Source organism: Tamandua tetradactyla, chromosome 26, assembly GCF_023851605.1.
Source record: "Tamandua tetradactyla isolate mTamTet1 chromosome 26, mTamTet1.pri, whole genome shotgun sequence".
Lineage (NCBI taxonomy): Eukaryota > Metazoa > Chordata > Mammalia > Pilosa > Myrmecophagidae > Tamandua > Tamandua tetradactyla.
In genome coordinates this window covers 36,886,360-36,908,683 of record NC_135352.1, presented here as the reverse complement: position 1 = coordinate 36,908,683, position 22,324 = coordinate 36,886,360, and the positions used below count along the sequence as shown (strand labels likewise).

Below are 22,324 nucleotides of genomic sequence, written 5' to 3'. Positions count from 1 at the left end.
CATATGAATTCTAAAAACATCCTCTGTGCGAAGAACTGTGGGGCATCTGAGATTTTTACCCTCCTTGCAGGCTAATAAGCTAACCTGCCATGGTTTCATGGCTGCTAACAGAACAGACAGCTTTCTGGGTCAGAGGTAAGTGGCTTTATTATTCATGGGACAGCAGACAGCACAAGCACCATGTTTGTATCGGTTCTTTGTGCCTTCCAAGCCCCACAGGGGCAGTGTAGTGAGCCCCAGGTGTATGGTGCACTTGTAATGGGTTTCTGGTACCACTGAGGAACTCCAAACTTTAGGAAATGAGATCATTTTTTAGAGGCAGTCTGTCTGCCTGATCTTTGGCTCAGAGGGAGATATTCACTCTCTCTCCCCAAAGCTATCTGCTGTACAAACAGCATGAAGAGACAATCTAGGGGAAAAAAGGCAGCACATGTTTCTGCTCCTAAGAAGAGTCACAAACACGAGGGACCCATGGAGAATGCTCTCCCAACAATATCCGCCCGCCATTTCTACACCAATTTGGCTTCTGGCAGATTTTCCCATAAGTGTGCCACTCTGTCAGCCACTGTGATCAACAGGATTGACAGAGGATGGGGCCAAATACATTTTCTCTAATAGCATTTAATTAAGACTACTATTAACAAAACTTCAAGGATGAGGATAAACGGCAGCCAGGGTCCTGGACCCAACCAACTGAACAACCCTCACAAACCATCAGGGTCTGCCATCCAGGGCAGAAGTGGCTTCATTGATTATTTCAGTTAAAGTTAAGGACAGATTTTGTGCCATCTTTTCTAATTGGAGGACACTTACTGTGGGAAGAGCTGTGCTCAGAGTATATATAAAGAATGAGTCTGTTATCCTTCTGGGGAGGTCCTCCAAGTAATCGAGGGTAGCCCTGTTTGGAGAGATTTCACTGTCATCTTAGGGCTAGGTGATCTATTGGTAGTATTTTCTAAATCACCTGTAAGATGCAAGCCACCTTGTTTTAGGAAAGTAGGCGAGTTAATGCCTGCCTTCCACACACGATGTGCAATTCCAAGGATGCACATGGTGCCCCTGGAAAGAAAGCACTGTTTACAAGTGTCAGGCCACTCTAAGTGAATACCTACACTGGCCAATGGCAGGCAAACAACATGGTCTCTGGACCAGCTGATACATTTTTGAGTTCCCTATTCAATTTATAGAATTGAGCCTAGTCCTTGTTATTGGAGAGACTGCCTAGGGGCAGTCAATCCAACCTGTCTGTCTGGTTTGTTCAAATTGCAGCCAGGTGGCATTTGTCCATGTCATGGAAAAACTAAGTGATGGCTATGGGACTGAGTGGAGAATGTATCTGGAGGTATTGATAGGGAGGAGGTGCAGGAGTTGAGGCCATTCCTTGTTGGTTCCAATAAACCGCTCCACAAGGTTAAGGGGAATGGTGATCAAATTGTGAGCCATTTGTATGGTGTGCTGGTCTGAATCTGTTATGTACCCTAGAAAAGCCTCTATTCTTCTAATTCATCCCTGTGGGTGCAGATCTATTGTGGGTAGGACCTTACGCTTAGGCTGTTTCCATGGAGGTGACCCAGATGTGAACCAGGACACCTTATTGGGGTCCTTTATGAGAGGACAACAAGCCGAGACATTTTGGAGAGAGCTTAGAGAAAAAGAAAATGCCCTGAGAGAGGCTATGTGAAAAAGGAAGACCCAGAGTCATGCGGAGACAGCCACTGAAACAGGAACCAGGAGAGAAGGGCCAGCAAACATCACCATGCTCTTCCCATGTCACAAAGGAAGCCCAGATGCCAGCAGGCTTTCCTCAGGTTTCTTACTATTGATGGTTTAATTTGGACATTTTCATGGCGTAAGAACTGTATATTTGTACCCTAAGAAACCCCCATTGAAAACGCCAACCCATTTCTGGTACATTGCTTCCAGCAGCTTCAGCAAACCAAAACAGTCTTCCAATGCTCAATAACACTAGATGTCTATAAATGGTAGGGAATGTGCAAGGTTCTTCGAATACCTTGACTATCCTCCCACAGTTGATAAAAAAGGACACAATTGTCAAACTGGAAGTTGTCCTGAAAGTTGAACACATGGCACATATTAGTTTCAAGGGTCAAAATGGTTAGCTGATTGAACTGGAAAAGCAAGTTAGTAGTGGAGCCACCAACAGTCCCAGGAGAGGGTCAAAGTTCCCTCTACAAATTGTAGTCAATTTGTCAGGAGTGAGTGGGGGCTCAGTGCAGCCTCTCTCACTGGGAGACAATACAGTCAACTTCTGATGGGAGTTAAGAGTATGATGCAATGGTAGCCTCTATTATAGTGGATATATTGTCATGTTCGGTATGATGATAGATCCAGATAGAAATGTTTGCTAGCTGGAAGGTACAGAGTCAGTTGGCAGTTGGTTCTGGATGGTCTCATCAGAAGAATGGGCTTGTGTACGATTGACCCAGATGGGTCTTTTGGCAGCTATGAGTTGTTTCCAAGTTTGGGATCCCAAAGAGGAGTATATTTAATATGCTAGTCTGCAGTTTTCCAAGTGCAGAAACAACAACTAAGCCATTTAGGCCACAGCTCAAGAATCAATGAAAATATGACAAGGCTCATCAAGGAAAGTACTGGTCAGAATTATGAGAGTGGGACTATTATCTGCCCACAGAGTGGAGCAACCACATCCATTTTCAGTTTGCACTGCTGACGCGAAGGCTGCACAGCCACACAGTGAGCCGCTGAGCGCCATCTGCTCTCAGCTCAGCCAAATCAGCAGCGAGCCAGGCCTAGGTACTTAGTTGGTTATGAAAACAAACTACAGCTACCCACAACATTTATGAATCTCACACACGTGATGTGGAGGAAGTGATTCCTGCCCAAAGAAGTAGCCTATAATTTCACTTACGCAAACTTCATATAAAGGCAAAACCAAACCATTGTGTTTCAAGATGCATACATGTGTGATAAAAGTATAATCAGGAGATATGGCAGCTTAGTAAGATGCACGGGTCTTAGTTCCTCCTCCAGAACAGCTACTAAAGAAATAGAAACAGTACAGAACAGCTCCCGGAGCCACGACAGAGAACAGAAACACAGTGTACCCCATTCTGGAATGGCTGAACTGGCTAAGAGAATTCGCTGCGGTGAGGTCCCCGAGAGGCGTGCGCTTCCCCGGGCCGTGGCGGCTGGCAGCCGGAGCCCCTCCCTCCCTCCTTCCTGGGCCGGTTGGGAGATTTGGATTGGCGGTCCCTCAAGCCACGGAGGCCGGCGCCCCCACCCACGCGGCTTCCCGGGCCGGCTGGGAACTTTGGATCGGCACACCCCCAAGCCACGGCAGCCGGCGCCCCCCCCCCCCACTCGCGGCTTCCCAGGCTGGCTAGGAGATTTGGATCGGCACTCCCCCAAGCCGCGGCAGCCAGCACCCCCCACCATGCGAGGTTTCCCGGGCCGGCTGGGATATTTGGATCGGCACTCCCCCAAGCCACGGCGGCCAGCGCCCCCCCTCCATGCGCGGCTTCCCGGGCCGGCTGGGAGATTTGGATCGGCACTCCCCCAAGCCGCTTCGGCTGGAGACCCTCCCCCACAGTGAGAGTCTTCCAAAGTTAAAGGAGCCACAGCATCTTTTACTGGTGGGACCCGCAGACAGACGAGCACCACATACTGGGCAGGATAAGAAAAACAGAGCCCAGAGACTTCACAGGAAAGCCTTTCAACCTGCTGGGTCCCACACCCAGGAAAATCTGATTAAATGTCCAGACACCAGCAAAAAATAACAGATTACACCAGGAAAACTGAAGACAGGCCCAGTCAAAGGAACAAACCAATAGCTCAAATGAGATACAGGAGTTGAGACAACTAATGCTGAATATACGAACAGAAATGGAAAACCTCTTCAAAAACCAAATCAATAAATTGAGGGAGGACATGAAGAAAGCATGGGCTGAACAAAAAGAAGAAATGGAAAGTCTGAAAAAACAAATCATAGAACTTATGGGATTGAAGGACAAAGTAGAAAAGATGGAAAAAACAATGGAAACCTACAATGGTAGATTTAAAGAGACAGAGGCTAGAATTAGTGAACTGGAGGATGGAACATCTGAATTCCAAAAAGAAACAGAAACTATAGGGAAAAGAATGGAAAAATTTGAGCAGGGGATCAGGGAACTGAATGATAATATGAAGCGCACAAATATACGTGTTGTGGGTGTCCCAGAAGGAGAAGAGAAGGGAAAAGGAGGAGAAAAACTAATGTAAGAAATTATCACTGAAAATTTCCCAACTCTTATAAAAGACCTAAAATTACAGATCCAAGAAGTGCAGCGCACCCCAAAGAGAATAGACCCAAATAGGCATTCTCCAAGACACTTACTAGTTAGAATGTCAGAGGTCAAAGAGAAAGAGAGGATCTTGAAAGCAGCAAGAGAAAAACAATCCATCACATACAAGGGAAGCCCAATAAGACTATGTGTAGATTTCTCAGCAGAAACCATGGAAGCTAGAAGACAGTGGGATGATATATTTAAATTACTAAAAGAGAAAAACTGCCAACCAAGACTTCTATATCCAGCAAAATTGTCCTTCAAAAATGAGGGAGAAATCAAAACATTTTCAGACAAAAACTCACTGAGAGAATTTGTGACCAAGAGACCAGCTCTGCAAGAAATACTAAAGGGAGCACTAGAGTCAGATACAAAAAGACAGAAGAGAGAGGTATGGAGAAGAGTGTAGAAAAGAAGGAAAATCAGATATGATATATATAATACAAAAGGCAAAATGGTAGAGGAAAATATTATCCAAACAGTAATAACACTAAATATTAATGGACTGAATCCCCCAATCAAAAGACATAGACTGGCAGAATGGATTAAAAAACAGGATCCTTCTATATGCTGTCTACAGGAAACACATCTCAGACCCAAAGATAAACATAGGTTGAAAGTGAAAGGTCGGGAAAAGATATTTCATGCAAATAACAACCAGAAAAGAGCAGGAGTAGCTATACTAATATCCAACAAATTAGACTTCAAATGTAAAACAGTTAAAAGAGACAAAGAAGGATACTATCTACTAATAAAAGCAACAATTAAACAAGAAGACATAACAATCATAAATATTTATGCACCGAACCAGAATGCCCCCAAATACATGAGGAATACACTGCAATCACTGAAAAGGGAAATAGGCACATCTACCATAATAGTTGGAGACTTCAATTTGCCACTCTCATCAATGGACAGAACATCTAGACAGAGGATCAGTAAAGAAATAGAGAATTTGACTATTACAATAAATGAGCTAGACTTAACAGATATTTATAGGACATTACATCCCACAACAGCAGGATACACCTTTTTCTCAAGTACTCATGGATCATTCTCAAAGATAGACCATATGCTGGGTCACAAAGCAAGTCTGAACAAATTTAAAAAGATTGAAATCATACACAACAATTTCTCGGATCATAAAGGAATGAAGTTGGAAATCAATAATAGGCAGAGTGCCAGAAAATTCACAAATACGTGGAGGCTCAACAACACACTCTTAAACAACGAGTGGGTCAAGGAAGAAATTGCAAGAGAAATTAGTAAATATCTCAAGGTGAATGAAAACGAAAACACAACAAATCAAAACCTATGGGACACAGCAAAGGCAGTGCTAAGAGGGAAATTTATTGCCCTAAATGCCTATATCAGAAAAGAAGAAAAGGCAAAAATTCAGGAATTAACTGTCCACTTGGAAGAACTGGAGAAAGAACAGCAAACTAATCCCAAAGCAAGCAAAAGGAAAGAAATAACAAAGATTAAAGCAGAAATAAATGAAATTGAGAACATGAAAACAATAGAGAAAATCAATAAGACCAGAAGTTGGTTCTATGAGAAAATCAATAAGATTGATGGGCCCTTAGCAAGATTGACAAAAAGAAGAAGAGAGAGGATGCAAATAAATAAGATCAGAAATGGAAGAGGAGACATAACCACTGACCTCACAGAAATAAAGGAGGTAATAACAGGATACTATGAACAACTTTATGCTAATAAATATAACAATTTAGATGAAATGGACGGGTTCCTGGAAAGGCATGAACAACCAACTTTGACTCAAGAAGAAATAGACGACCTCAACAAACCAGTCACAAGTAAAGAAATTGAATCAGTCATTCAAAAGCTTCCCAAAAAGAAAAGTCCAGGACCAGACGGCTTCACATGTGAATTCTACCAAACATTCCAGAAAGAATTAGTACCAACTCTGCTCAAACTCCTCAAAAAAAAACAAAGTGGAGGGAAAGCTACCTAATTCATTCTATGAAGCCAACATCACCCTCATACCAAAACCAGGCAAAGATATTACAAAAAAAGAAAACTACAAACCAATCTCTCTAATGAATATAGATGCAAAAGTCCTCAACAAAATTCTAGCAAATCGAATCCAGCAACACATTAAAAGAATTATACATCCTAACCAAGTAGGATTCATCCCAGGTATGCAAGGATGGTTCAACATAAGAAAATCAATTAATGTAATACACCATATCAACAAATCAAAGCAGAAAAATCACATGATCATCTCAATTGATGCAGAGAAGGCATCTGACAAGATTCAACATCCTTTCCTGTTGAAAACACTTCAAAAGATAGGAATACAAGGGAACTTCCTTAAAATGATAGAGGGAATATATGAAAAACCCACAGCTAATATCATCCTCAATGGGGAAAAATTGAAAACTTTCCCTCTAAGATCAGGAACAAGACAAGGATGTCCATTTATCACCACTATTATTCAACATCGTGTTGGAGGTTCTAGCCAGAGCAATTAGACAAGAAAAAGAAATACAAGGCATCAAAATTGGAAAGGAAGAAGTAAAACTATCACTGTTTGCAGATGATATGATACTATACATCGAAAACCCGGAAAAAACCACAACAAAACTACTAGAGCTAATAAATGAGTACAGCAAAGTAGCAGGTTACAAGATCAACATTCAAAAATCTGTAGCATTTCTATACACTAGTAATGAACAAGCGGAGGGGAAAATCAAGAAATGAATCCCATTTATAATTGCAACTAAAAGAATAAAATACCTAGGAATAAATTTAACTAAAGAGACAAAAAACCTATATAAAGAAAACTACAAAAAACTGCTAAAAGAAATCACGGAAGACCTAAATAGATGGAAGGGCATACCGTGTTCATGGATTGGAAGACTAAATATAGTTAAGATGTCAATCCTACCTAAATTGATTTACAGATTCAATGCAATACCAATCAAAATCCCAACAACTTATTTTTCGGAAATAGAAAAACCAATAAGCAAATTTATCTGGAAGGGCAGGGTGCCCCGAATTGCTAAAAGTATCTTGAGGAAAAAAAACGAAGCTGGAGGTCTTGCACTGCCTGACTTTAAGGCATATTATGAAGCCACAGTGGTCAAAACAGCATGGTATTGGCATAAAGATAGATATATCGACCAATGGAATCGAATAGAGTGCTCAGATATAGACCCTCTCATCTATGGACATTTGATCTTTGATAAGGCAGTCAAGCCAACTCACCTGGGACAGAACAGTCTCTTCAATAAATGGTGCCTAGAGAACTGGATATCCATATGCAAAATAATGAAAGAGCACCCGTATCTCAACCTTACACAAAATTTAACTCAAAATGTATCAAAGATCTAAACATTAGGTCTAAGACCATAAAACAGTTAGAGGAAAATGTAGGAAGATATCTTATGAATCTTACAATTGGAGGCGGTTTTATGGACCTTAAACCTAAAGCAAGAGCACTGAAGAAAGAAATAAATAAATGGGAGCTCCTTAAAATTAAACACTTTTGTGCATCAAAGAACTTCATCAAGAAAGTAGAAAGTGGCGGGCCGCGGTGGCTCAGCGGGCAAAGTGCTTGCCTGCTATGCCGGAGGACCTCGGTTCGATTCCCGGCCCCAGCCCATGTAACAAAAAACGGAAAAACAAAATACAATAAAACAAGAAAATGTTTAAAGATGTTTCCCTTTCTTCCTTCCTTCCTTCCTTCTATCCTTCCTTCCTTCTCTCTGTCTTTCCTTAAAAAAAAAAAAAAAAAAAAAAAAAAAAAAAAAAAAAGAAAGTAGAAAGACAGCCTACACAATGGGAGACAATATTTCGAAACGACATATCAGATAGAGGTCTAGTATCCAGAATTTATAAAGAGATTGTTCAACTCAACAACAAAAAGACAGCCAACCCAATTACAAAATGGGAAAAAGACTTGAACAGATGCCTCTCAGAAGAGGAAATACAAATGGCCAAAAGACACATGAAGAGATGCTCAATGTCCCTGGCCATTAGAGAAATGCAAATCAAAACCACAATGAGATATCATCTCACACCCACCAGAATGGCCATTATCAACAAAACAGAAAATGACAAGTGCTGGAGAGGATGCGGAGAAAGAGGCACACTTATCCACTGTTGGTGGGAATGTCAAATGGTGCAACCACTGTGGAAGGCAGTTTGGCGGTTCCTCAAAAAACTGAGTATAGAATTGCCATACGACCCAGCAATACCATTGCTAGGTATCTACTCAAAGGACTTAAGGGCAAAGACACAAATGGACATTTGCACGCCAATGTTTATAGCAGCATTATTTACAATTGCAAAGAGATGGAAACAGCCAAAATGTCCATCAACAGACGAGTGGCTAAAAAAACTGTGGTATATACATATGATGGAATATTATGCAGCTTTAAGACAGAATAAACTTATGAAGCATGTAATAACATGGAGGACCTAGAGAACATTATGCTGAGTGAGACTAGCCAAAAACTAAAGGACAAATACTGTGTGGTCCCACTGATGTGAACCGACATTAGAGAATAAACTTGGAATTTGTCATTGGTAACAGAGACTATCAGGAGTTAGAAACAGGGTAAGACAATGGGTAATTGGAGCTGAAGGGTTACAGACTGTGCAACAGAACTAGATACAAAAACTCAAAAATGGACAGCACAATACTATCTAATTGTAATGTAATTATGTTAAATCACTGAATGAAGCTGCAGCTGAGCTATAGTTTTTTGTTTGTTTGTTTGTGTTTTTTTTTCCTTTTTTATATATTTTTTATTTTTTATTTTTATTATTTTTATTTTTTTCTCTATATTATCATGCTATATCTTTTTCTGTTGTTTTGCTAGTTCTTTTCCTAAATCGATGCAAATGTACTAAGAAATGATGATCACACATCTATGTGATGATATTAAGAATTACTGATTGCATATGTAGAATGGAATGATTTCTAAATGTTGTGTTAGTTAATTTTTTTTTAATTTATAAAAAAAAGTATAATCAAGAAAGGAAGGGGCAAGGTTCTATTTTTTGAACGTGGATGGTCACTTTATAACTTGTTAAACTAGACATTTGTTTTATGCATTTATCAATGCATTGTCAAACTTCACAATTTAAAAAAAAACTAATTTAATCCCTGAAATTTCAAAGTCTAAAGGCCAAATTTAACAAAGTCAAATTTACTTGCTCTTGTGAGTCCAGAGTCAAAATAACATTAAGAGGCACACCAGTGTTCACAGCGGCATTATTCACAATTTCCAAAAGACAAAAGCAATGCAAGGGTCCATTATCCTATGAATGGATGAGTAGAAGGTGGTTTGTTCCTACAACGGAATATTATTCAGCCATAAAGAGGAAGGAAACCCTGACTCACACAACAGCATGGATGAACCTTGAAGATATCATGTTGACTGAAACAAACCAGATACAGTACAAATATTATTTGATCTCACCAATTTGAAGCAATTCGAGTAAGTAAACTCATAAAGTCAGAATTTAGAATATAGGTTGCCACGGGATGGGGTGGAAATAGGGAGCGGGCAGTTCAGGCTTAAAATATACAAGTTTCCTATCTGGAATGGTGGAAATGTTCAAGCGTGAATGGTAGTGACAGCAGCACAACGTTGTGAATGGAGTTACCATATATATGAACACAATTAAATGATATATATATATATATATAATAATCACATATATGATTAGATTGTATTTAAGGTAACAGGATTAAATTTTTTAAAAAAAATCCATGGAACTGCACTACACAAACAGTGACACCATGGGCTGGGCTATAGTTAGTCGTCCAACTATGAAAATGTGCTTTCATCAACTGTAACAAATGTTCCACAGCAATGCTCGGTGGTGGTGGGGTGGTGTATGAGAATCCTGTATTTTATGTATTATTGTTCTGTAAACTCACGGGTTCTCTAAAATATATATATGAATATGAATATGTATTTTAAGTTAAATTAGACCCAAACACAAGTTTCCTCATTTCTTCTGCTCAGCCTTGGTCAGATGGATTATGATGGATCACGGGTAACTCGGTAACACTGGGTTCCTGCCGGCAGTGCCAGCAGAGGTCACACTTGACTGACCATAACCACTTCAGGGCATGAGCACTCGTATTCGCTCAGTGCCAGGTCTCCGAGGCTCTCACTTACTAAATAGTTCAAAATGATAGTAGGACATACAAGATTATTATATCTCTGGCCCCATACCCAACAAATGTAGAAAACAGGCCAATACTCGGTTTCTGGCAATTGTCCCAGAAACAATTACATTCTTAGAACCTAATATTAGTGTTGCCAGCAGCCATGGCTGAGACTCAGTGGTATCTGATCAGAGAAGGGTGGATAGAAAAACATCTAGGTTTTACATTTACCAGATTGTTCATCAAAAAGATGCCAATTATAAAAAACCTGCAACAGTGAACTTGAAGAAATTTTTCAGTGTAAGCTTAGTTTTATTCCTATGAACCTGTCCATATTTGGAGAGAAAAGCCCACTTCAGAGGGTAACATTTTTGAAAGATATGAAATGCACAATGAAGATAGTTCCAGTCACCAGGTAATGAGGTACTTTCTTTTCCATGCAGTAAAACATATTACTTTCCAGTTCCCTTTTGAACTTAGTATTTTTGGCACTCCACAGCTTTACAGGTTCACTCTGTATGGTACTAAGGCCTCCACAGTATTGTGGAAGCAGACATTTTCAGCCTTGTGCCTCCAAGGCTGTTGGCCCTGTGTTTCCTATGGACTTGTTTAGACATAAGAAACTTGTTATCATTGATTATAATAAACGCTCTTAGAGAAGGTGTCCACCCAGTTCCACACATTTTTTTTTCCAACTGGAAACTCACCCTCCATATATTCTTGTAACTGAAGCTCTTTGGGGATTATTAATGCTTGTTCCCGGAGAGACCTGGGGATGCCTATAGGAGTTCTTCCAAACTCCATCTTTCTTCCACTTCGAATTCTAAAATCTTCTTAGAATAGTTCCTTGATCTGGGTTGTGCAGATTTGGCCAGCAGCCTGGTTCTAGACTTCAAGTCCAATATGTTGCCTGGAAGTTTATCCATGGGTCCTTTGAGTACTTTTTATATTTGTCTCCAGAGATAAACCACGGAAGTTCAGGGTTATTTTCCCACAGACTCGCTTGAACCTGCATGTCGAGTTTGGAGCGTCTCGATTTTAAATCTAGACCCTTACCAGTATCCTATGGGAGCAAAGGAATGACCTACCTTGTGTTCTAAAAGCAACAGACACATCCTACCTCCTAATATCTATATATTAAAAACTCTCTCTCCCTATGATGAATATGTGTTCCAAATCTTACCCCACAAGATCGCACACCCAGAAAACGTGCAGCAGCTATACCTCAATGGGGAGCCACAGCAACCGCACCCGTGCTCAAGTCTTTGCTTCAGAAAGATGGAGCCCAAGATCTGTCTGCTTCGAGCCTCCCACACTGGCAAGCCCACCTTTGTGAGGAGCAGCCACTTACCTGTGGACAGAGCAGAGGCCATAAACTGCATGCACCCCATCAAGGTCAAATCCACATGCCAAATTAGGTCACAGCAGCTAAAAGCCAACTGCATCACTGTAAACAACTCAACAGACTAATAAAAGCTTCTATAAACTGCCAAGCAGGGGTGCCTTATGGATTTCTGGGTGCCACTTTTGCCTTTATGGGCCACTTCTATACAAAATGAAAAACTTTAAAATCAAAAATATCAAAAATTTTACAACTGCGCCCGCATTGGTATAAAGGCAAATATAATTCAATGGTTGTATCCATTTCTTTCCTTCAGTGTTTATAAGAAATCAAAACATTTTCATGGGTTCCTAAAAGAACTGAGGGCCTTGAGCACTGGGTCTACTATGCCCTCAGGATAAGCTGACCCTGGGACTGAGGTCAGCGTGCACCGCCCACAGACGGTGACCCAAGGCTGGGCTCTGCTACTTATAAGAACTTATTTCTCAGTGATCCTTGCCAGTGTAATAAAATGACGGCGTTTTGAGGGGTCCAATAAATACACCTTTTATACCTCCTATAGACAGAAGACAAATAGCAGGGAAGATGGGGTTAAAGCATTACCTTTATCACCAGTAGAGGCGAGGTGACATTTACCATTAGAATCAAATGAGGGTGCACAGTGGTTCCGTGGTAGAACCCACGCCTTCCATGTGGTGACTTGGGTGCTATTCCCAGACCATGCACCGCCGCCACCGCCAACACACACACACACACACACACACACACACACACACACACACACACACACACACACACACACTCACCGAAATCACATGAGCTTCATCAGAATTAGGAAGCAGTCTGTCCCCAGCTGCAGCAAGGGCTCCTGGGGCGGGCTGCTCCTTAGGACAGGGAAGCGGAGCCCCCGAGGAACGGCGGACAGCGCCGCCTGGTGGCAAGAAGCCAGCTCCTGAGACGCGGAACGGAGAGAGAGAAGCAGCGCTGAGCGTGTTTTCAACCCACGGTCATCAACCAGATTCGCTACTAAATTGGGGCAGAGGGGAGAAAGAGGATATAGATTAAGATTTGAAGAGAGTACCAACTGTGTCCTCGTATCTCGGAAAAAGGACCAGTACTTTAGAAGTATTTTTCTCAAGTCCATGTGAGATGATGAGTATCTAGGAGCTCTCAAAAAATTGGCAGAATAATAGAAGAGGAATTACAATCAATACTAATTTGAATTTTTAACAGTATATTCTGCAAGCAGAAGAATGAAGGGATGAAGTTAAAGTCTAACATAACATTCAATAAACCCACAAAACTCATTAAAATGGTTTTGCCTAAATTCTTAAGAAAAAAAAAAAGCTAGTATTAATGACATGTCTGGTTTTTCTTTTTTTCCCAGTACATGCACTAAAATAAGTCTTAGTTCATGGTGGAGTCTATTAATTACAGTAGACGCAAAAAGTGCGATGATTCCTTAGACTTGAGTTTCTGTTGCTAGATTGAGCAGCACTAAAAACAAATGCACACGGCAAGGAAAAGAAAAGTCTTTAATAAAATTGCCATTTATTATTAGGGAAGGATTCTGGCCTAATTCCTTCTTTCAATCTCTATTATGTTCATTATTCAATTATAAATCATTTATTGAAGGCCTTCTATGCATTAACTGGGAAAGCAATAAGACTATTTTGTCTTAATAAAACTTACATTCTTATATCTTTTATCTTAAAATAAACAGGGTACAAAAGGCTCAAACATTAACAGTAACTTATTTCAAAACTTGAAGCACAGTTCTCCTAATGACAAAGAAAAATTAATATTATTTATAGAAAGTAGAGATGATCAAGAATAGCTTTTAAACTCTTGGGACTACGATTGACTAGTAAAAATGATACTTACTGATCATTTACAAGTCATAAATATCATTATTAATTGCCAGCCCATTTCTTCCTTTTAAATCTGTATGTAGATGTAAAAATGCATCCTCATAAACTGACAGAATTACCATAATTAGGCCAGAGTTCAATAGGAGGCAGCTTTATTCAATGGCAGCTTAACTGGAATAAATATTCCACAACCTTCCATTTTAGAAAAATTTTTATATATAAAGTCTTGTGGGTTTTTTTTTTTTTGCTTACACAGCTTTATCTCATGATAACCACTTTATCAATTACTGCCCAGTTGGGTCAAGATGTATTTAGTCTGAGTGGAGTGCTAAACTCTTTTTGCATCAACAAATGCCTGATGAAGTTTGCTAATCAGATAAATGTTATTGGTCATGTACAATTGTGTGAGATGGCCTTGTAGGGTGATTATCATTTAAATTTTCTTCAACCCATATGCTTTTCAGTAACCATGCACCTATATATCAGGACCTCTTTAATCCATTTCTTTAGTTTTTTTAAGATTGCTCCTGAATAACTGATTCATAGAGATATCTTTATTTATTTATTGTTATAATTAATGGTAAATATATTGTGCTTTTACTGTAGTAATTATTTCACCTTTAATAATCACTTTAAATTGTTGTGATATATTATTAGTGTTAGTCATTGTTTCAATGTCCCTGAAATATACATGCAAACACACATATCTCACACACACACACACACACACAATGATTCTTGTCCATAAATTACCAAAATTCACCAAAAGAACCTAAAGAAATAATGCTACCAATTATACCTTCCAGCAATCCAAATGCTAAAAACAACCATTTGTGACAATACAGTGTGAAGTAAAATTATGTAAATGCATTTCAACCATTCCTGCTGGAGTGGGTCTCAAAGAGCAATAGGTTTTCTTAAGTTCCCAAGTATATTTTGGTGTTGGTGGTTAATTCCAAGTAATTTCACTTGCACCTCACACTAGTCCATGGACTAGTCCGTGCAAAGTACGTACTGTGACCTGCCCGGATGTGTCACACATAAGTTAAAAGGGAGGCTACTGAAAGGCTTTAATCAAAGCAAACGAGGGTCATGTGGACTGGTATATACTGGTATAATGCTTGGGCTTCATTTCAGGGAATTGTCCTCAAAAAAAGGTGCAATCAGTACACCTGAAAAAGCACAGTCAGACAGTTATGATTCCTTAGTCCAGTTCTACATATCCTGATGTTTTCCTCAAAAATAATTGCAATTCATTGCCATCTGGTACCTTGTGGCCTGCCCTTAAATTTTGTAAACTGAATTACCAAATGTAAGAAAACATGATTCACTCTCATTATAATGTATCAGCACAGGCTTAGAAATCAATAGTGGCTCGACAGTCCAGAAAATGGACTTATACTGATAATTCTAATGCCACAAAATGTTTTCAAATAGGTGTGACACAAAGTTAGGATTTGTGAATGACTGGGGGATTAAAGAGAATAAATAGTAAATAGCTCCAGAAAGATTATTTTTCGGAGTAGGTTTCTAGTAACCTAAAAAAAAAAAAAAAAAGTGTTTGCAACTTTTTCACTTAGCCACCTGATGTACTATAATGAACATATAAGTTAATAATGTGCCTGATTGCAGAGACTATCCAGTCTGGTTTTAAGCATAAGGGATTATTCAGGGATATTAGAAAGTCCGCAGAATCCCTAGAAATAGAGGTTAAGTGAGGCTAGGCTGTTCTAGGACTGGCTCCCAGAGTGAGATCAGAGACTGCTCGGTGACAGTGGCTGCTTCCTCTCACCCCAGAGCTGCTTCTATCACCATCCAGAGGGTGCTGCTGCCACCAGTGACCACCCAAACCATTTCCCCTCTGCTATGGTTCTAGAATCAAACTCACCCTTAAACTCAGAAACATGGTTCCAAAAGGGATGTCACTTCCTTGTTTCCTCAAGTAGCTTTTTCCAAATCAAATCAGATTTCCCAAATCAGATGAAGCACATCCGATTGGTGAAACCTAAGTCACACAATGGTACTGCAGCAGCATAGAAGCCTGGGAAATACAGTTTGTGGATGTTTGGGGAGGTCGAGTCCTTGCAAAGGTTTTAGGTAGGTGTGAATGACAGATGTCCATCATAATGGAAATTTAAAACACGTCATTCAAAGTTAAACTTTACTAACGCCATGTTCAATGTATTCTATCCTTCACTGAGTAAATATGTATTGACCCTGAGTAATAGAAAAATCTAGGAACCAAAGAATTGCAGATGCTTATTTAGAATGTTCATCATGAATAATGATTATTTGAGCATCTGTGCTAATATTCCTGGTAATGGATCAGCTGTTAACCCACATCTTGGTAAAGTCAGATATTAAAAAGACTTTCAACAAAACAAAATGGATCATTTGAGCATTGATCATGCTTAGCATTGCTGCTTAAGAGATGTATTTATAGTGTGTTAGATTTAAAAATGACTGATGGTACTGATGGAACGGTGCTTTTACAATTCCACGAAGTCTTCAAATAACTTCCCCTACCCAGATAAATCAGACACTGAAGAATCTTTTCATTGCACGAGTTTGGGCACCACACACAGTCAGCGAGCTCAGTAGGGTTACACGGTTTCCTGATTTCTTTGCTTCTGGAGTTAATCTATCAGCATATAAATTCTCAGAAGTAGGCTGACTGGCATTAGTTGTTTCAGTAGGTTCCACAGCAGCCTTCTGAATAGCTAATAGAGTTTCTAGTTGGAATCTATTTGATTCCTTCCAATACGCACAGAAAATTTGGTTGCTTTCAACTTGCCTTATAACAGGTTCTCCTCCTGCCATCAAAAATTACTGTGTTAGGCTGCAATAAAACTGATAATGAACAAGTCTGCATTAAATCAGTCTTCTATAGAGACAAAAGCCCTCTGGCAAAACCATCCTAAATCAGACAGAAAAAGAAAAGAAACAATAGAAACATCAAACCAGCGTTTCATCGTCCATAAAACAGACTCTTCCTCTTTAACTGGCTTAAGTGAAAAATCGTTGTTTTATTTTGACCAGTCTAATAATAAACTACTCTATTTAAGAATAATATTTCTATTAGCTTACTTTTATAAATACGTTATAGTTTCTAAATCATTTTCAAATGTATTATCTTATTTAATTCTCCAAACAAATCATCTGAACAAAAGCATTGTGTGGGCTGAATGCAGATTACAAATCAAAGTGCCAATTTAACCATTCTTGTAAATGATCTAAAAGGTTGCTTTCAATCATTTGAAATCATCAAATATTTTGGTTTTACTTAGGCAGCATGACAGACATGGACAGATATTTCTACTACAAATAGCACTACTAAAAATAGTAGTGGTTTATCAAGTCAACATCTGAAAATACATTATAAGGGAGCAGTGAAATGACTCACAATATGAAGCAGCTAAAAACTTCACCTCAAAAGACTATAAATAGCATATAAGTTAGAAAGTACACCTATCCTTGTTCATGCCAGTGTATTTTGAATGTTTGGGGAATGTTTTGTACACATATTCTATAATTTTACATTGATGAGCACACTTTGATCACACCTATTATTTTCCGTGTCCCACAAAGACGCTGAGTATTGAATTTATGTAGAACTCTAGTAGAGCACATTTGCCTGGCTATCCATGAAAGATCAGCTATTCTAACATTTGCAGCATCCAGCCTGCTTCCTCTTCTGCTCCTTTCTTTTAAGATTACAGTTGCTTCTGAGCTTTCCACCAGTCCATTCCTTTTCTTTCTTCCTATCCTGGTATAAAATGTAATAGATTTTCCTGCTAGCAGCAAATAGCAAGAAGATCCTCTGGATTTCACTAGCACGTGGCTCGTATGCATTTATTACCTTTAAGAGCTTGATCCTAAAGATAGCTCTCATCAGTATAACAAAGGTCCTCAGTCTATCCCATTTCTGGCATCTTTCTAGAAATCCCAAAGAATTCCAACACTGAATTCAAATCCCAGAATTGAAGTCCGGTGTGGAATTCAAACACTGCCTGGAATTCTCTATGCTGAAGCTCTGTTTGCCCTTTGAATGTGCCAGGACTGGGCGGGGGCACAGGGTTAGAGCTGCTCTCTGCTGCAGTCACAGCACCCACAGAACAGCACTGCTGCCCCATTGCTCCCGACACCCTTTGCATCTTCTCTCTCTCCATCTGCACCCGCCGCCTGAGGTTCAGCCCATCTAATTCCAGACCTGGGTCACCTGTATTCAGTACTGTACTATCATTATCAGGTAGGAGAACACTTTTATCTTTCTCATGGACCATTTTTGGAAAAGCAAGGTAGGAGTGGGACGGTGTTCTTTTTTAATATTCATCTTCATTAATTTATTCTGAATGAACTCATGAGGTGTCCTGGATCAGAGACAGCTTCCTTATTACTACTATACAGTAAATAATAAGCATGTTGGACCTCTTTTCCCAGACATTACCCCTGGGGCAAAGCAATGAAAGCCAGATGGAAAAGTCTCCTATGGATACTCTGTAGATGAGGTACAATGGATTTTCTCCTCCTGTATACATGAGAAAGACAGCTGGCTCTCTCCTTTTCTGAAAGGAGAAAAATAAAAGAAAAAAACATCACCTTTGCTCCTTTGAGGCAGGATAGAAAGTATCCTGTGTTTTGCCCTGACATTTCTGGAATGTAGATCCAACTTTCCAAGGACTAGATAAACCCCTATGGTGTCTTACACTTTTACAACCTATCATGTTCCTAAGATCTGGGCTCCACTGCTTTTGAAATGGAAGTACTTAGGAGAAAGCCCTCCAGTCTTCCTGGTCAATTGGGGTTTTAACCTAGGGCCCTTGTCTCCCTGTAACCATCTGGTCTTCTGGAGTATAAGAGAAGTTTTAATATCCTTTCAATCAGAGCAATTAACTGCAGATGGGTAGAGGTCTAATTTTCACGGTATGTGCAGAATAAAACCTCCGGTGAAAGTTAAAGTACGCATTACTCATTTGTATATCAATACGCTTCCATGTCGCAGGAGACACGGGCTTTTTCTCCAGGAGCATGAGAAATCCAGGGAAATTTTACTTCACTGTAGGGGGTCTCTATCATGGTGTCAAGAGTGGCTTGAACCCCTAGCAACAGAGGTTTTTTGGTGGTGGTGGTTTATTTTGTTCCTGTGATTTTCTGAATACGCCTGGCTGTCCTCATAGCTTCTGCCTACCTCTGAAGCTGGGACGCGGAGCGGTGGCAGTGAATTAAGCTGTCCTACATCACTTAGAGTGATTTCCTCCCTCTCAGTTTCCACGTGTTCTCTCATTACACCATGACTTTCATCAGCATGTTCTGTACCACTGCACACTATTCTTCATACTCTGTCTAAACCACAATCAGGGCTGGATTCAAGCTCTTTCCTATGAAATCCTAGGTTTCACGAAAACCAGGAGGCATGACTAAATACGGTGAGGAGTCACCTAACTCCAAATGTTGGTGCCCATGAGTTTAAGCCTAATCTCAGCTCTTATAAAGCTAGTACCCTGGCAGACAGAATAATTTGGGGAGGTAGACTGTTCTGTAGGACCCTGCTCTCAGAAACTGTGATACAATGGGGTCCAGAAAACTATATTTTAATATATCTTTGGGTGATTCTTTTGTAGGCAATTCATAGGCTAACATTTGGGAACCACTGTTTTAGAAAATTTTGGTTCTGACACTTTACATTGGTGAGCACAGGAATATCTGGTCTGGCATTTGGAATGGATTTGCAATCTACCTGATGGTTAATTAAAAATAATATTTAACTACATTGCAAGTGCAATTACTATTTAAAACCTACAGATGAATAAGATGAATATAATTTATAACAAATTAGCAAGATTGTATATATCGTAATTGTATTGAAGTCACGAAAAGCATAGCCTTTTTACTTTTCTGAATTGGCAGATCATGACATTAATCATGTGTAATATCATTTGTATTGGATGAATGTTTAGTATGATCTGTTTCAAAACTACTATTTTATTCCCAATTCATTTTTTATCGAATACTGCCCTCCTCACCCTGCTCACAACAAAGCAGCTAACCCATATCACAAATTTTTGTTTTCTGGTAGACAGTATAAATGGCGATTTCAGATTTTAGATACAAGAATCATTGATTTGGATGATTAATGCCCTTTTTGGTACATGTTGGTCCCATGGGCTGACAGGCTGGATATATAGAGTGAATTGGAGTGGAGGGCAGGGATGAAAAGCAAAAGGTAAGCCTTGGGGGAAAAGCATAAATAATGACCATAATAGGAACAGGTAATATTTATTGAGCATTATAATATAAACTATATATACTATATATCCTAAAATATATATAAATATAGAATATATAGGATACCCAGAAATATTGAATGTAAAGCTCTTCAAGGTATGATTTAAAAAGTTCATCTTAAGCTGTTGAACCAAAGGGAAGCGTAAGTCATGTATGTCTCTCTCTGCCAATTCTACATCTGTATCCAAAGGCTCAATGACACTAGAAAGTGAGGAAACACAGTTGGTGGATTGACTAAAGGTTCGTCTCTACTTTTTCTTTTTATGAGAAAATAAGGAAGAAATATTCTACTGATTGTTCTCTTCTATGCATCTTTGTGTAATCACTTGGTGATTATAAAAACTACCATCTGATAGACGTGAGATGTATCTTATACAAATGAGCAATGTATATGTAGAAAGACACCTGAAGAGCTCATGTATAACTCAGACCTTTAAGGCTGATTGTTGCCTGAATCACAAGTATCCTTGCATTACTCTTGGGGCATTGGGTGTTACCTATCTATACGGTAAAATCAACGTGCATGACACAGTCAGTTTCTCAGCATCTATTAACAACCTTATGCCAGGCTGCAATCCTTTTCTTCCCCATCTGCTCCTTGAATATCAAAGGCTTTATGGACTGACTCATACAATATGACATATGATTGAACTGCAGCAGCAAAATTTGTGCTGCAACAATTTCAGTTTTAGTAGTATTCACAACTGTTGAATGGTACTTTTTATTTCATTCCAGTATAAGAATTCACAGAAATGTAATAGTGAAAAAAAAGGAACATTTTCCAGTATCTAGAAGCTAAAATCTAATAAACTCTTTTGCAACAAATTTTTTCAGAATAGATCTTGCAAAAAAAGATATGCAGAATTCATATACATCCTTATTAAATTTTTATGTTACCAAGGCAAAATAAGGGTTGCATATAGATTTTTTACTTTTTAGGTATTCTTAGTTATGAAAAAGTACATATAGGATTTCCTAATGTTCTGTTACATATTGATTTTAGATTCTTTCCAGCTTTACACACATAAATAAGGAGCACAGACACGAAAATAGGTTCATACAAAGAATAGACTTGATTATCATAATGGATTTTGCCTGATTCATTCCCCTCACAGGGAGGTCAGGTGCTGATGAAGCCACTGCATGGCTCAGTGGTTAAGAACCAGCAGTGAAAGCGTTGCTTATCCAGTGCTGTGGACATGTGTAGAAGCAGAAGACACCGAATTAAGGCTGAATGGGTAACTCCAGGACAAGAATCTAGAGAAATGCAGCCAAATGGACTAATATGACAAGCAAGATCTGGCACAGGCAAGGGGAACTAGAGGGAAGGCGGCAAGGAATCTAAGGATCAGGTAGAACAGAAGCAAGATATAACAGATCAAATGTGTGAACAGAACAGCACCCTGAGCAGGAGATTGAGTTCACACAGAATATGGATTAAACACACGTGTGCACACGCGCGCACACACACACACACACACACACACATTCACTGCCCCTTACAGAATTAGAACGGGGCTAAGTTTCCCAAGGTTCTGGAAGAAATCTTTAAGACATTCTGAATATGAAATTCCTCACATAGAAGGCTGTCCTTGTGTTGGGGGTCCCCAAGAGCACCTTCAGGTTCAGTTATTCGCTAGACTCGGCATATAGTCATGCTCATAGCTAGATTTATTCCAATGAAAGAATACAAAGGAAAATCAGTACAAGGAAAGGTACATGGGCTGTGTCTGGAAGAAACCAAGCTTCCAAGATTCCTTTCCCAGTGGAGTCACTGGAAGGTGTTATTCCCTTTAACAATGGATCATGAAAAAAACATGTGAAGTGTTGTCTACCAAAGAAACTCATTAGAGACCCAGTGGCCAGGAATTTTATTGGAGGGTGAATAAAGCATAATAAGAACTTGGCTGGCCTTGTCCCCAGTTTCTGTGAAGGTAATCTCTACATCTTTAGCATTTCCCATAATAGAAATACTTTTGTTATTCATGGTGGCCCCTGGTTGGTCATGCTAGTGAGATGATAGGGTCCGGCCAGCTACATTTACAGTTTTAGGGTGGAGGGCTGGCCATATCAGAAAGATCAACCACATGATTAAAGGGTTGAAGGCTTTGAGTCAAGTCATGTTAGTTCGACCTCCCCCAGGAGGATACGGATGCAATCATGGTGGACCTGTAAATACATCTGACCCTTCACTTTCATTTGTACTGTTATGACATTAATTCACCTACTCAACCCACTACTAAACTAAACTACTACAATGATCTCTTATCTGGTCCCAGTTGGCAGTCTTATCCCTTGCTAAGAAATTACGTATCTACCTAGCACCTACATGGTCATAACACTCAACTGATCCACAACCCTCAAAGGTTTC

At 39.5% G+C, this 22,324-nt stretch overlaps 1 protein-coding gene across 2 annotated transcripts in view; it reads right to left on the bottom strand.

The window, feature by feature from the left end:
• ASB5 (ankyrin repeat and SOCS box containing 5) overlaps positions 1-12,693 on the bottom strand; it is a 76,309-nt gene extending 63,616 nt beyond the window's left edge. The window contains exon 1 of one of the 2 annotated variants that reach the window (XM_077144299.1): positions 12,604-12,693. The gene's annotated coding sequence lies outside the window, so the exon portion shown is untranslated. The remainder of the gene's footprint in view (positions 1-12,603) is intronic. The other variant, XM_077144300.1, reaches the window with a different exon arrangement.
• Positions 12,694-22,324: the final 9,631 nt, after the last annotated feature.